Raw genomic sequence first — 15,397 nt, forward strand, 5'->3', positions numbered from 1 at the left:
TCGAAATATTGTGGATTTACCGATAAAACAAACCTTTCACGGCATAACAGCGAAGGATAGAGAGATTACAACCACGTTTTGGCGAAGCAGTGTCTGTTTGCTGTAAGCTTTAGCTTGATGAGGTGAGTCAGGCTAGCTGACAGTCTTGTCTGGGCCCTCGGAAAGCAGAAAATCACACGATTCAGATACAGTTTACAACTTGGCTCTACCATAAATGTTTGTTCAGAAGTTGTTTAAAGTAACTGTTTAGATCCCCAATATGCGGTTAGTTTATCCAAATGACGCCTGTTTGGAAGTTTGCTCCGCCGTTCGCGGAGCAGTGAAGCTCCACCTGTGGAGCAGTGAAGCTCCACCTGTGGAGCAGCTAACTAGGCTAGTTAGCAGCTAACTAGGCTACCACCGGACGAGCGGTCTATCACAGAGGCTACAGCCGGGCTGCTGTGGTGGTCGGCCGGCTAACCTCCGCTGTCATCCAGGTCTCCCCCGGCTCGTTTTTTCCCCCGGAATGACAAAGCTGGTTAGCCAGCCCACCGCTTGAGCCCGAGCGCCCCCTTGCCAGGGGGCAGCCTGGGGTGGGTGCAGTGTATAGACGACCTCTCCACACGCTAGGAAGCTCCAATACTAACATAATAGCATACCAAAATGATGGAGAGAAACTCAGCTAAAAGCCCATGCCAAGCATTGTCACCTAAACACAACACAGCTCAAACCCCAAGCAACTATATGGGCATGTAACAAGAACGCAAAAACAACGCAGATCCACTTTTGTGCTTCTTCTCATTTCACCACCTCATGCTAACCGATGCTAAGCAAACAAACGACGTGTCATATGAAAGCAGAGACTCTGCTGATTACAAAGATGTCTCCCCCATCACTGTGCGACGTAAACTCGGCGAACTAGCAGCCAAAGAGTAACTTAAAGCGAAAATAAACTTCACAGAATCGTAAAGTGCATCTTACCGTTGATGTTTTGTGGTCAAAAGTTATATTCCAGCTCGAAAAAACGAAATTATGTCTGTATATAACATTTGAATGAATACAATACTGTTTTTTTATTTTATTTCTGCATGTCTGCATTTTATATATCCTGTCAGCCTCCAACCCTCAGGACCTTGAAGAAGCCAGGGCTTCACTGATATGAGCCACTTTGAGCCACCTCTCTCTCAATCCCTTAACTACGAACAACTAGGTAAAAGTTTCTCACACTCAACATAATTTTTTTTAAAGGTATATTGTGTAGGAATTACCCCCATCTAGCGGTGTGGTTGCATATCTGAACATATTCTTGATGTTACGTTCACGTGAACTCCGCCACCACGAGACAAAACAATACAGGCGTGACAATATGTTGTCACATACGGTGCTTCGCCCACTTATGTATTTGTAACGACTTGTAACAACTCATTCTAAGGTACCAGAAAGCTTTCATTTGTATGTGGGTGTGATTCCACTTCAGTGAAATACGTATTTATGAAAGACATGTTTGATTTTTGCTAATAAAAAGCCAAATAAGTTACATACTGGGGCTTTAATCTTTTTTAATATTGAATATATAATCGATCTCTCTCTCGCTATTGCTTTGCTCTTTCTGCCTCTGCCTTTTTTTTGTCCACTCTTCTCCATACTGGCTACTTTCTCAGGTACTAGCCCTTTCCCCTAAAGACACGTATCCCGCAGCTCAGGGTGCCAGTCAGAGCCTTCAGGCCCACAGGAGTTTCACGGTAAGCGTTTTGTGCCATTTAAAAAAAAAAAGCAATGCAGTCAACAAACCATGTTGTTAACCAATAAATTAAATTGATACATTTAAGAAAGTGTGTGTGTGTGTGTGTGTGTGTGTGTGTGTGTGTGTGTGTGTGTGTGTGTGTGTGTGTGTGTGTGTGTGTGTGTGTGTGTATGTTGTATAAAATATAAACATTTAAAAAATATAGTGCCTTTTTGGCCTTGATCTCAATATATTTTTCAATATATACACATATATGATCCATGCATATATATGAAAATATATAAAACATAAAAAAAATATAGTGCCTTTTTGGCCTTGATTTCAATATATTTTTCAATATATACACATATATGATCCATGCATATATATATAAATATATAAAATATTTAAAAATATAGTGCCTTTTTGGTCTTTATTTCAATATATTTCTCAATATATACACATATATGATCCATGCATATATTGCAATATATTGGAAAATATAAAAATTAAATCCCATATATGGGAATATATTGCCTAATATATCACATGATATTTTCTAATATATTGCAATATATTTTTCTTTCGTAAGGGTTGCAGTCGCCGCTCGGGCCCTAATAATAATAATAATAATAAACAAAGCAATTACAATAGGGCTTTCGCTGGGCGACTTGCAGTCGCCGCTCGGGCCCTAATTAAAGCCGCAAGCGGCGATGATCGGGCCCTCGCTCACCCATGCGACCGCGGGGCCTGAGGCACGCCGGGGATGTGGCGCGAAGGTGAAAGGGAGAAAAAACCAGGAAGGAGGCAAAAAAAAAAGTAATATTTCGTTCATCCACAAGGGGGTTCTAAGCAGTTGTGCGTAGGTGTGTTCAGGGGTGGTCCCTCATCACACATGGAGTTTTGACACTGCATATAATTTGATGACATGAAGGAGTTAGGGGAAGTTGATGGTTCCTCCACCAGGGGGCAGTAGGAGTTTAACAAATTCTGAGCTGGTGCATTTGTGTCAATACAAATGTGTATTTCTGTTGCAGGTGTAAAAGTATGGCATTCACAAAGCAAGGAATTGAAAAGCTGTACAAGTATGTCTCAGTTTAAGAAAATGTTTAAAAATGAAAAGATAAGTATTTACAAAAAAGAAGAAGGAGAAAGAGAAAAAGAAGGGAAAAAAAGAAAAAGATAGATAGATGAGTGGTGTTTACCGTTATTTTGTTTGTTTGTTTTTTTGTCATTACTATGTTTCATTATCTCTAATATTTTGAAACAGAGAATAATATTGGTGTTGAAGTAAGCCAATGACATTTGTAACAACAGAGAGGGGCAGGAATTATAAGTTTTTTCTTCATCCTGCTCCTTTTCATTCATGATGAAAATGTGTACACAATGTATATTGCAACTATGTGAGAACCATGAATGAAATAAATCAAAATGAAATGAAATGAAATGAAATGAAATACAGAGCCATCAGTGGGTTAATATACCTACATAAGTATTATTATTTACATGTTTAATATGATTTACATTTAGCACAGCTCATGTTCAGAGTGTGGTAATAATTGTCTGTGTGTTTATGGTGAGAAAAGAGTGGTTTATTGTCTGAAAAATGTAGTTTCCTAGCAGTATGCAGTACCTAACTCCGACCAGCAGAGGGCGCGTTCACTACACGGTGTGTTCAGGAATAAGGAAGTCACGCGTGAATCTGTTAAGTGAATGAGAACACACACTTGAGTCTGAAGTTAATATGTGTGTGTGGCGAACTGTGATGATAAAATACATATTTTTGCTCTTTGCAGGTAAGAAGGGAGCGTTAGAGATGTGTAACGAGTGGGTGAATGTGTTATGTGCTGGTTTATTATCCCGTTCGGACGTTATGTATTGTTGTTTATAGACGTTACTCAGCCAATGTACCGTACGGAAAACGGCTAGCCTGTAGTTAGCACTGGTTGCGTAGTTACCGCGAGCAACAGGAAAACTATGAGCCGGTCAGCCCGGACTGCTCGTGTAGTTCATAAATAAATACATAAATAGGTTAAAATAGATACATGATTAATTTGACAATGTTTAGACGTGATTGATACTGTGTGTTTGCTAAATAAGTTGATATCTTGAATGTACATGATGAGATGAAACTGGTTAAGAATAGTGATACAGCAGTCACATGATTTATTGTTTTGAATGTTGGTAAGTTACAGATATTCATGATTTTTTCTGTGTTAAAACAGTGAATCTGTTCAGTGAATGAGAACACACACTTGAGTCTGAAGTTAATATGTGTGTGTGGCGAACTGTGATGATAAAATACCTATTTTTGCTATTTGCAGAACAAAATAAACAACTTTCAAATTAAATGTGTAGTGGAGGGTAGCTTCACTCTGCACCACGCTACACATTCAAGGGTGGAATTTCATCACTTGAAGTTTTGATCAAATTGGACGATTTCTGTGTAAAATTCGACAATTCATGTTTCAACATGAGGGCAGCATCAGTTCATACAGTTACAGTGCAGGGTACTTCATATAAAAAGGTTTTGCCAGGGAAAACTGAGGAGGAATTGGAGGTTGGCAAGATACAGCTAATTGTTAACCATGGCTGTGTGTGAAAAACATGAAAAAATGTTGTTGTTATGTAAGTTCAGGGTCATTGGAGTCTACGTGTCTTAGGGACAGTAAGAGCATTTTGTTTTTTTCAGGCATGATGACCTAATGGATTATTATACTTTGTCAGCCTACAAAATGAGTGACATTCCAATGATCTGTCTCCATCACTCCTTTGCAGTGAGATACAAATGTTTGCAGCAGAGGAACTTGGTGTGGAGAATGAAGAGAACATCAGGTTTCTCAGTGAAGAAAGCTTATCCCTGCCTTTAAATTGCCAGGTAACCATTCAGATTTAACACATGTATGCATACATATGACGTGGTGTTCTTTTTTTACCCCTCTCTTTTATTCCAGAAACCCCAAAATGCATAAGATGAGGTGTGACACATCTCTAGGCAACAGAATCAAGTTAAGTGGACAGTTAATTTGATTCAGTTGTATACCTGAAGTAATGAGAATTTCACAGGATGATGTGTCACAGGCTTTTAGGAAAAGTCAGTGACTGGGAGACATAGATTGTGTTATTTAAACCAAGTCACATGCATTGTAATCGTGAGAGAGATCAAAATGACATCACGGCTGTTGTAGTGTTAATGGATTCATGTCAGGCAGCTTAAATGTCCACTTAGGGGTTGAAATTTTAATAGTAGTTGTTTTGTTTTGATCTTGCATTGTTCCAGCTCTGACGGATCAACGCCGAGATGGAAGCCCCACTCTGAGTCTCCCTCTGCTGCTCTCCAGTTCATCCTCCCACACCGGACATCAACATTCCCTCACCTTTTCCACTCTATGAAATGTCATTTATTCATTACATTAAATCATCTAATGGCACGTTGTTGTGGCGTGCTCTTGTTGTGGTGTGGCTAGTTAAAGGAGTTTATTTTTAATCAAACATATGATAAACAGTTTTACAATGTGATGTATGAAAAAACATACATTGTGCCACATTGTTAGGTTATTGCAAGGCCAATAATTAGTATGTGTTTGTTTGAAATACAGGTTTATTCAAACTGCAGATTTCGGCAACATGTAGGAAAAAAATGAAGGTTGTAGATGCTAAGTTTTTTTCACAGTCACTGAAAATGTCTCAGACAATATCAGACTACGGCAGCCCACAAGCGACGTCACGTCAACAACGAAGGTGATTTAAACATATGTACCATCTGTACACCTCTTCTTTCACCACCAAAAAATCCTATACTGTCATATAAACATCTGCCTCAGTAGTTTTACATATCAACCTAAAATTTGGTAGCCTACATATGTGGACAGGAAGTGTGTGAACCATATGTAAAATTCAACCTGTTTTAAAATAAGGATTTTGAAATATCACCTTTTCACGAAAAATTTCAAACTCGTTTTTTTTTTTTTTTTTTAAAATAACAACAAAAAAGTATTTTCAGAACTCAATTTTTTATGGAATGAGTCAATTCAATATTTTATAGATATAGATGTAAAGGGACAAAGGTTGTCAAACCATAGTTGTGGGTGTTAAACCCTAGCCGTATTTTAAGAAAAAACGCTTAAAAATACACACCCAAAGTAAATGAAGAATTGTTACACAATTATATGGTTCACATGCATTTCCTTGGTGTCTGGGACCATCTAGGGACCTCAGGGAATGTATTCCCAGTGTCAAAAATGTTGTGTCTGTTACTATACTTGAGTGAATTGGAATAAATCAAAGGAGAAATGTGAAATTTCTATCCTCGCCTATTTTCTTTTCCTATTTGTAAGAGGATAACACTATGATAACAATAACCCCATGTACACAGGTGCCACTGATCACCTTCAGCAAATTATTGACTACAAATGTAACAAATTTGATGGTTTTAGTAAAGATAGGACCAGGCGGACATTTGGCACTATTTGGCAGTTTGGCACCAGAGTATGACAAATAGGTTATTTTCCACTTCCAAAGGAAACTGGCTCAAAAATACATCTTATGTCCATTACAGGAGTCTATTGCCATTTACTGGAGCTTTTGGATATGAAATTTAGCTTGTGGCCCATCAACTACTACCATTGTGCACAGTATAAAATCAGTGTAGTTTGTGTGCTTTTATGGACCCTGAGTCTAGTTTAGTTTAATTAGTTTAATAAGTTTATTTGTATCAGGGACAATGTACAAAATAACATTAGTCTCGAGATGAGACGAGATGCCTTGTACCGGATTTAGCTTACTAGCTACTTTCCATCCGTAGTCCCTGGGCAGGTGAATAAGAACAACAGAATAAAATAAGAATTATCAATTTACATAGCATTCTAAACATCCATACACATATGCATATACATCCTCTCACACATCACAAACACTCAGGACATAGTCCTATTTCATATCAGTTAACAAAACATACAGTTATTAAAATACTTTACACTTTGCCAAGGTTAAAAATAATTTAGGCTCATGATTAATGCTGACATGTCTGATTTCTTAGGATCCATTGTTTGACTTCCCGGGAGAAAACATTGAAGTCTGTACAAATTTTCAGATTAGTTGGAATATTGTTCCATGATTTGACAGATTTAAAAGAGAAGGCAGATTGAGCAAAGGCAGAGCTACGCTTAGGGATGTTACAATCTCCACTTGAGACAGATCTTAAGGCTCTGGTGGAATGCTCAGAGCAGAGTTTAACAAAGGTTTTCAATGGGGGAGGGGCAACATTATGAATTATTTTGTACACTGGCAAATAAAGATAATGATGATGATGATGATGATGATGATGATGATGATGATGATGATGAATAAAAAAAAACAACTAAACTGTATCATTTTGTCACCAAATTGAGTAATTTTATTATGAACATGTAATAAGTAAAACTTGTAAAAGTAGTTTTGACTATGATTATGAAACTATGACTATAAAACTGTGACTTTGAAACTATGAAACCAGGAAACCTTGACTGTAACTATGAAACTGACTATGAAGCTATGACTATAAAATAAAACTGGAGCGCATCGTCTTCCTTGCCGTTGGCACAGAGTCCTCATCTTCATCATCCACATCCTGACTAGAAAGAGGAGGGGGGCTGCAGTGCTGTTGGTGCCAGATGGTCTTGGGGTCTCATCCACTTGGTCATCCTCTTGGCTTTGAAAATGGAGACAAATGAATACAATAAATATAGCTAATAGTAATAATATAACTAATAATAATGTAGTTAATACAGGTACACCACCGCTCTGCAGCACTACAGCCCGCTAGCCCCCCAGCCTGACCCTGCAGCCTGCCCTCCAACTACAGCTGTAGCTAGCTAAGTTACAGCTAGTAACCATAGCTGTAGTTGTAGCTGTAGCTATCAAATTCCTGCACGTATGGGACCAATGGCAGGTTGAAAAGGTTTTCGGGCTATGTGATAATAGTAAAAAAATAACTGACTGACATAAAAATAAGTAAGTGAAATATCAGATTTTGTGGAAAAAACATGCCGACAAAATGCATGTATGACAGAAAACGTCAAAGTGTGATCAGCTGTTGATATTGATTGAAAAGGTGAAAAAAAAGTCACTACACCTCCCTACTCGCTACAAAACGCACTACATTCGCTATGAAATTGCCAAAAATGCACTGTTAAGTTGTTCACAATGTATAAGAAACACAATAACTTACTCATAAACTGGATCCAGAAAATCCGTGTCATCCTCTTGATCATCGCTGCTGTCAGTTGAGTCAGTAAACTCCTCATCACTTTTCCTCTGATTTTCTTCTAAGGCCTCCAGTACCGAGTGTCTTTGCTTCTCGGGCATTTTAAAACTAGGACTACTTCACTTAGTAGGCTAAAAATAATAATAATAATTAATACTAACATTAGTCAAATAAAAAAAGGGTGGAAAAAACGGGTGGAATCACTCGTGCGTCGTGCGTAACACAGTTCTCTCTCTCCGGTGTCTGTCTGCTTTTTTTTTTTTTTCGGCGTCTATGGTTGCGCATCGAAAAAAAACTGAGTTGACACGAAGGTCACATCGGAGTATGAGATCTCGTTGGAAAGCTTGCGACTCTGCAACACCAACACACAACCAGTAGGTGGAAGTATAGGATCCTGCGGATCCAACAGGTTAATAATAAAGTATTAATTGCAGTGATACAAAAACATGCGGAAATTGGCAAAAATTGCCTCAGCATGAAGAGGTTCATTTTAAAAATATATAATATATAAATATGTAGCCTCATGTTGGGTTTTTTGTGCCATCATGTAGCCTACTACGCTTTTATTTTGGTGACGTAGCGTGCTGCACGTCGTGATCAATGCGACGTCAACACCGCATAAAAACGCCAGTTTACCCGCCAATCCACTACCAGAGGAAGCACTCATCATTGTTGTAGGTTTCTTTCGGGGACAGCTCTCCATTCCGACACCCCTCCACTTCGACACCCCGCTGTTCAGAAATAGCCCCACTTCGAAACACCGCTACTCCGACACCCCCTCCTCCCCCCCGCAGCTGTCCAAGGTGCTGAACCGCGTGACGTTGTTTACATTCTGCTTTGTGGCTTGTCTGTGAAACGTGCGCTGCTCAGGGACTGGGCAGATCTGTCCCACTTGCTTTCTCCCCGACTCCGTTGTTGGAGATCTCCCACACAGTAATAGAAATACACTTTTTTTCTTTTTCTCCCCCCCCTCCCACACAGTAATAGAAATACACTTTTTTTCTTTTTCTCCCCCCCTGCGCCGCTCGAGCACGGCTGAACCCGGCTTGAGCTCACACTCACAGGGGCGCGAGGCTGCAGCAGCCGCCGCTCGTGCTGACAGCTGACTGAGGGAGATGCTTTGGTTGGGCTTAGGCAATGAAGAAAGGAGTTGGTTAAGTTTAGTAAAAAAGACCAGGTAGAGGCTAGAAGCATAATGAACGTTATATGTCATTAATATGAAGTATTTGCTTGTTTTGCAGTTAATTATGCACATGATCCGTTTGACCCCAAAAAGGAAAAAAGGATCAATGCGCACTGCGCACTGGGGGTTTCCCCCAATAGCCTTTTCGGAGTAGCGGGGTCTTTAGAAAAAATAGAAAACCCCGCTATTACGATGAATGGAAGTCTATTGTCGGAAAGGCGGGGCTTCGGAAAGGCGGGGTGTAACCGTTTCTTTCATACCATGGCTAGGGGGGCGACCGCCATTCCGAAGGACCGCCATTCCGACGGTCTGCCAGTCCGAAAATTCCCGAAGGTCCGTCATTTCGAACTTCCCGAGGGGCCGCCGTTCCGAATGTGTTTTATTTTGAAAATTGACCGGATTCTCTCGTGGTTTGACTTCCTGCCCGGCTTGACACGACGCGCCGCGGGGACAGCGCCCGACCGGCCCCTCCCCCTCCCCCTCCCCCTCCAAAGTTTCACCCAGGTGCGAGTCTGATGCATTACATCCATGGTCTGATGCAGCCGCGGCACTCCTGCTGAAAATAAATGTCCTTGCTCTGTGCTTTGGTTAGGTTTAGGCAATGTAGAAAGGAGTTGGTTAAGTTTAGTAAAAAGGTTAGGTAGAGGCCAATAAAATCGCAGTTAATATGTATCTCCCCCGGGAGTCGAACCCTGATCCACCGCGTCAAAAGCAGATGCTCTGACCACTATGCTACCACCGCAATTAGGCTACATTACTCCGTGCCGTAAACCATTCAAGATTTTTTCAGGTTCGGAATGGCACCCTTTCTTTCAGGTTCGTGATGGCACCCTTTTCCCATAAATAATTAAGGGTCGGCATTCCGACAAATTAAAGTAAACGTTCGGAGTGGCGGCCCTTCGGAATGGCACCCTGGAACCCCATGGCTATTAGCATAGCAGCTAAAACTAGTTCAAATATTTGTTGCCAATAATGAAACTGTGTTCGATACTATTTTTACTTTGTATTTTATTTTAGGACATGGAATCTCCGTCCAAATACAGGAAGGCCGAGGACGATGAGACCGAGAACGTCCGCAAGGACTTGGTCATCACCGCTGTGAGTATTAACTTTTTTTTGTGCAACATGGGAAAAATTAAAACATTGAATTATTGTAGGCTCAATACAAAAGAAATACATTTATGAAGTCACTGAGCGGTAGGAAGTAACAAGCTGGAGTTGAGCACATGGTTAGCTTAAGCATGAAAAAATTTCAGTGAGCATAGGTTGAATATGTAGAATATTTATTAAAAGCTATATTTTTTCAAAAATAATACATCCAGGGGACCTTTAGAGGGGTACAGAATGAAAGTATTGCTTTTCCATAAAAAAATTTTTTTTAGTCTGAATTATTATTTTTAATTTTTTTGACGGGCTCAACAACTGACTTTCAGTCAACGTTCTGTTTACATTCGTACCCGTAGCCGACATGTGGCTCAGTTCTCCGCTGTTTTCCTGCCTCCTCCCGGTCCTATGCGTTTGTTTCCAACGAAGCCTTTTTAATAATCAATCGGTGGATCAATGGATTATCATATATTTGTTAGGATGGGTGTATTTGTGTAGTCTTATCTGTCATAAACACGTTTATCGTCGCGGACTTTCGGTGCCACGGAGCTCCTTTTTTTTTTTTTTTTTTTTTTCTCCAACTTGACGAGAGCAGTGACAGCGGAGGCTCTGAGGCTCTGAGCAGCAGCGGTGTGGAAGCAGAGAGCCTCCACTGTCCCTGTAACAAGCTACAAGTCATTTATTATGCTGTTAATGACGGTAAAAATGAAACATAAGGTAAATATCCTGCATAGTCCTCCTCCTGTCTGTCCTCTGATCAGAGCGGAGTCCCTAGCAACGGCCCGTTTTACCTAGCAACGGTCTGGCAATCGACTGCTGGAATTCTTTTTCTGTTGTTGTTCTTGTAATTCTACATAGTCAACCTATGTTAATATCCTATTATCCGTAGAATTATTATTTTCGGCTCCTCTTCTCACAATAATAAATTTAACATAATTAATTTCATATTACTAGGTAAATTCCATATTCATAAAGCCAAAATGTCTAATACAACCCCGCATCATTCCCATTATTTTCAGTCGAATTAAAAATTTATTTTGGGTCTGTATCAAAACAAAAAATGTATATCAGCGATTGAATTTTATTCAAATTATATTAAGTAATCTTGTCTGCCTTTATAACTGGTTTTATGTCTTTAATTGAAATTTTTAAGGTCTTTTTTATAATTTATTTCTTTTATTAGACATATTTATTTATTTTATTTATTTACTCATTATTTTATCATCTCTATATTTCTTATATTATTTATAATGTTTGCCTTTGTCATGTCTTGGAATGTCTGTCACTTTGTTTTTTTGTTCCTTGTTCAATTGGTGATGTTATTTGATGATAAATAAATATTATATATATATAAAAAAGATGCTTAGTCTACACACCATATTAGCAAGGGTGATATGAACATTTTATGATAATTATCTTCTACGTCCGAGGGGGTGTGCGACTGTAGCAAAATCAGGCAGATTTCCAGGATGCCAAGTAGCCTACTGGTACTCATGTTAATGTAACAATTGCCAATGAGAACCGGTGTCCAAAAGAGAAAAAAAAGGCCAAGCTTCGATTTTTGTGGGGGTCAGCCCTAATCGAGTGTAGATTATGTACAATGACATAATTGTGATCTAGAAACATCCATTATTATGTCTTCCTGAGAAATACAATGTGAATATTAACAGTAATGGTTAAATATCTGTTCTGTCTCATCAGTGATCACTTATCTGTGTGTATCTGTGCTAATTAATCTTTTTTTGTGTGTGTGTGTGTGTGTGTGTGTGTGTGTGTGTGTGTGTGTGTGTGTGTGTGTGTGTGTGTGTGTGTGTGTGTGTGTGTGTGTGTGCAGTATTCATCTAATGACGCCATGATTTGTCCGAGGGACAAACATGTCCAAATAAATGAGGCCCATGACCGGGCAATCAAACTCCTTATTAAAAAGGAGAGGCTCCTGAGAGCTGAGAGATCTAAGGTGTCCTTCAGGGACAAGAAAATACAGGCCCTTGAAAAGGAGAACCTCCAGCTGAGGCAGCAGCTGGAGGTTCTCCAGGCCTCTACAGCCTTTATAATGGACGGTGAGTGCTAGTTTCTAAGTGTCAATGAGATTTTCTGTTATGAAATGTATAAAGAAATTACACACTGTAACTTTGTTTTGTCATTTGTCTGCAGAAACAATGGAGAGCTCCCCCAAAGACCCCAGCCCACCCCCGCATCCAGCAGAACCCAGCCCGCCCACCCCTCCAGCAGCAGACCCCCGCCCACCCAACCCACCCCCCCTTCCTGCCCCAAAATAGTGTTCATTTTTTTTTTTTTTTTTTTAATTTGTTGTTTTAAAGTGAAATTCCGGCGTAAGTGTAAACCATGGTCAAACACACCGTAACACCGAGTTAGACCCCCCCTCGAGAGATCAATTTGCCCGACCGCTACATTCACGAGATCCACCAACTTCAGCAAATACCGCAATATCGCCACACACGGCGCTGTCCGGATCCACTGTCTGACCGCAACCAAAACGCCACCATTTGCCCAAAATAATGCTCAGAACTGCACCAAATGTCATCAATAGTACACACAGGGTCCCAGCACGTAGTACGAGTTGTCAAACATCTGCTAGCTTTGCCTGTTTTCTTTAGCAAGGAGATGCAACTCAACTCACCTACTTCTCCTCCGGGAGCCGCTCGTTGGTGAGGAAGCCCTGACGAGTCGATCACCGAGTGCACCGGAGTTCCGCAGCTCTTAAAAATGCTCATTTGCGCCTATATCGTGGCCAGCACTCGATAATAATAGTTATAAAGTGATATGCAAGATAAAAAAAAAAAACTCTGATTGTATTTCCATGAGGTAATTGTTGATTGAGCTGCGGAACTCCGGTGCACTCGGTGATCGACTCGTCAGGGCTTCCTCACCAACGAGCGGCTCCCGGAGGAGAAGTAGGTGAGTTGAGTTGCATCTCCTTGCTAAAGAAAACAGGCAAAGCTAGCAGATGTTTGACAACTCGTACTACGTGCTGGGACCCTGTGTGTACTATTGATGACATTTGGTGCAGTTCTGAGCATTATTTTGGGCAAATGGTGGCGTTTTGGTTGCGGTCAGACAGTGGATCCGGACAGCGCCGTGTGTGGCGATATTGCGGTATTTGCTGAAGTTGGTGGATCTCGTGAATGTAGCGGTCGGGCAAATTGATCTCTCGAGGGGGGGGTCTAACTCGGTGTTACGGTGTGTTTGACCATGGTTTACACTTACGCCGGAATTTCACTTTAATTTTGTTCATTTTTTTTTCAGTTTTGTTCATAATAAATGTGTTTATTGTTCTGAAGTAGTTGTAGTGATCATTGTTATATATGGTAACAACATTGCACTTACTTTGTATAGTATTTCACAGATACTGCAAGACATATGGATACATAGGTAAATTCAATCAAATTGTAAAGAGACATTAAACAAAGCATAGTAGTGAAATAATGATGAAAAACTAAACTTTGAGGGACTCTCCATTGTGCTGCTCAGCTAAAAAGAAAAGACAATTTTACATAAACCACATGTAATGTAAACAAAGGTTGGTTTGAATAGAAGAATACACAGAACTAGCAGAAGTCTCTTCCTACTGTAGCAGTGATTATAGCTTTTTTTTTCAGATAGACACAGAAGCAGATGTGGTGTAGAAATTTTTTATTGTCTTTTCTCTGTTGTGTTACAAAAATGGTGTAACTGCAGCAGTAGTCTTGATTGTTGTTGAGGAAATATGCATGGTTTACAGTGGGTACTAGTTTCATTTGGACGGTTTCACGCGACATTCACGCGTGAGTCACGGGAGGCTCACGCGGATTTTTTGTGGAGGAGTAATTGTGTTTTCACCAGAAGCTGCAATGTGCCCAAACAACCGCCAGGTGGCATCTGTGAGCAGCAGATCGCCTCTATAAGACAGCAGCATGGAGCAGTGAACACGAATGGGGATGCAATATAATAATAATAGAATAGAATAGAATAGAATAGAGAAGAATAGAGAATACTTTATTCATCCCTAGCAGGGAAATTCACGTTAGTCCAGTAGCTCACACAACAATGACAAAAAAAAGATGAACACAAAAATACATTTTAACAAGTGTTATATAAAACGATTGCAGCAGGAACAAATGATCTCTTAAATCTTTCTGTTCTGCAGGTCAGGGAGATGAGCCTTTTGCTTCGGCTGCTCCTCTGACCTGAGAGGGTTTTGTGTAGAGGGTGTTGGGGGTCACCCAGGATGGTCTTCAACTTACACCCCATCCTCCACTTAACCACAGCCTCTACCAGCTCCGCTCCCTCCCCCATCACAGAGCTACATTTTTTGATGAGCCTGTCTAGTCTGTTCCTGTCCCTGACCTTGATGTTGTTACCCCAGCAGACAATAGCAAAGAATGTAACACTTGCAATGACAGACTGATAAAACATACGCAGCATTACATTACATACATCAAAAGACCTGAGTCTTCTTAAAAAGAAGAGCCTGCTTTGTGTCTTTTTGTACACATCATTTGTGTGTACGGACCAGTCCAGCCTGTCATCAAGGTGTACTCCAAGGTACTTGTATGACTGAACCCTCTCAATGTCCACCCCATCCACAGTCACAGGCCGTAAGGATCTTTTGGACCTGCCAAAGTCAATAATCATTTCTTTGGTCTTTGATGTATTAAGCAACAAGTTGTTCTTGTTGCACCAGACTGTGAACGCCCCCACCAGGTCCCTGTATTCATCTTCCTGTCCCTTCTTCACACATGCCACTATGGCCGTGTCGTCAGAGTACTTCTGAACATGGCAAGATTCAGATGTGGATGTGAAATCTGCAGTGAAAAGTGTGAAGAGGTAAGGTGAGAGCACAGTACCTTGTGGTACTCCTACACTGCTCACCACTGTGTCTGACATGCAATTCCCCAGCCTCACATACTGTGGCCACTCTGTAAGATAGTTATAGACCCACAAGATGATGGTTGGATCTACACCCATCTTCTCCAGCTTTCCTCTCAGAATACTAGGTTGAATTGTGTCAAAGGCACTGGAAAAGTCTAGAAACAGCAGTCTCACATATCGCCCAGGTTCATCCAGGTAAGAGTAAATCCGATGCAACATGTAGATGATTGCATCGTCCACCCCAATGTTCTCCCGGTATGCAAACTGCAAGGGGTCCACAGAATGCTGTACT

At 40.5% G+C, this 15,397-nt stretch overlaps 1 long non-coding RNA gene across 1 annotated transcript; it reads left to right on the forward strand.

Annotated features, from left to right (window-relative positions):
• The first annotated feature begins 3,416 nt into the window (after positions 1–3,416).
• On the forward strand, positions 3,417–5,036 carry LOC146959916 (uncharacterized). The gene is made up of 3 exons (XR_015035562.1): positions 3,417–3,498; positions 4,481–4,580; positions 4,657–5,036. It is a non-coding gene; the product is annotated as an uncharacterized LOC146959916 (long non-coding RNA).
• The last annotated feature ends 10,361 nt before the right edge of the window (positions 5,037–15,397 follow it).

Source organism: Trachurus japonicus, unplaced genomic scaffold, assembly GCF_045865225.1.
Source record: "Trachurus japonicus isolate A0001 unplaced genomic scaffold, Traja_1.0 AP030908.1".
Taxonomy (NCBI): domain Eukaryota; kingdom Metazoa; phylum Chordata; class Actinopteri; order Carangiformes; family Carangidae; genus Trachurus; species Trachurus japonicus.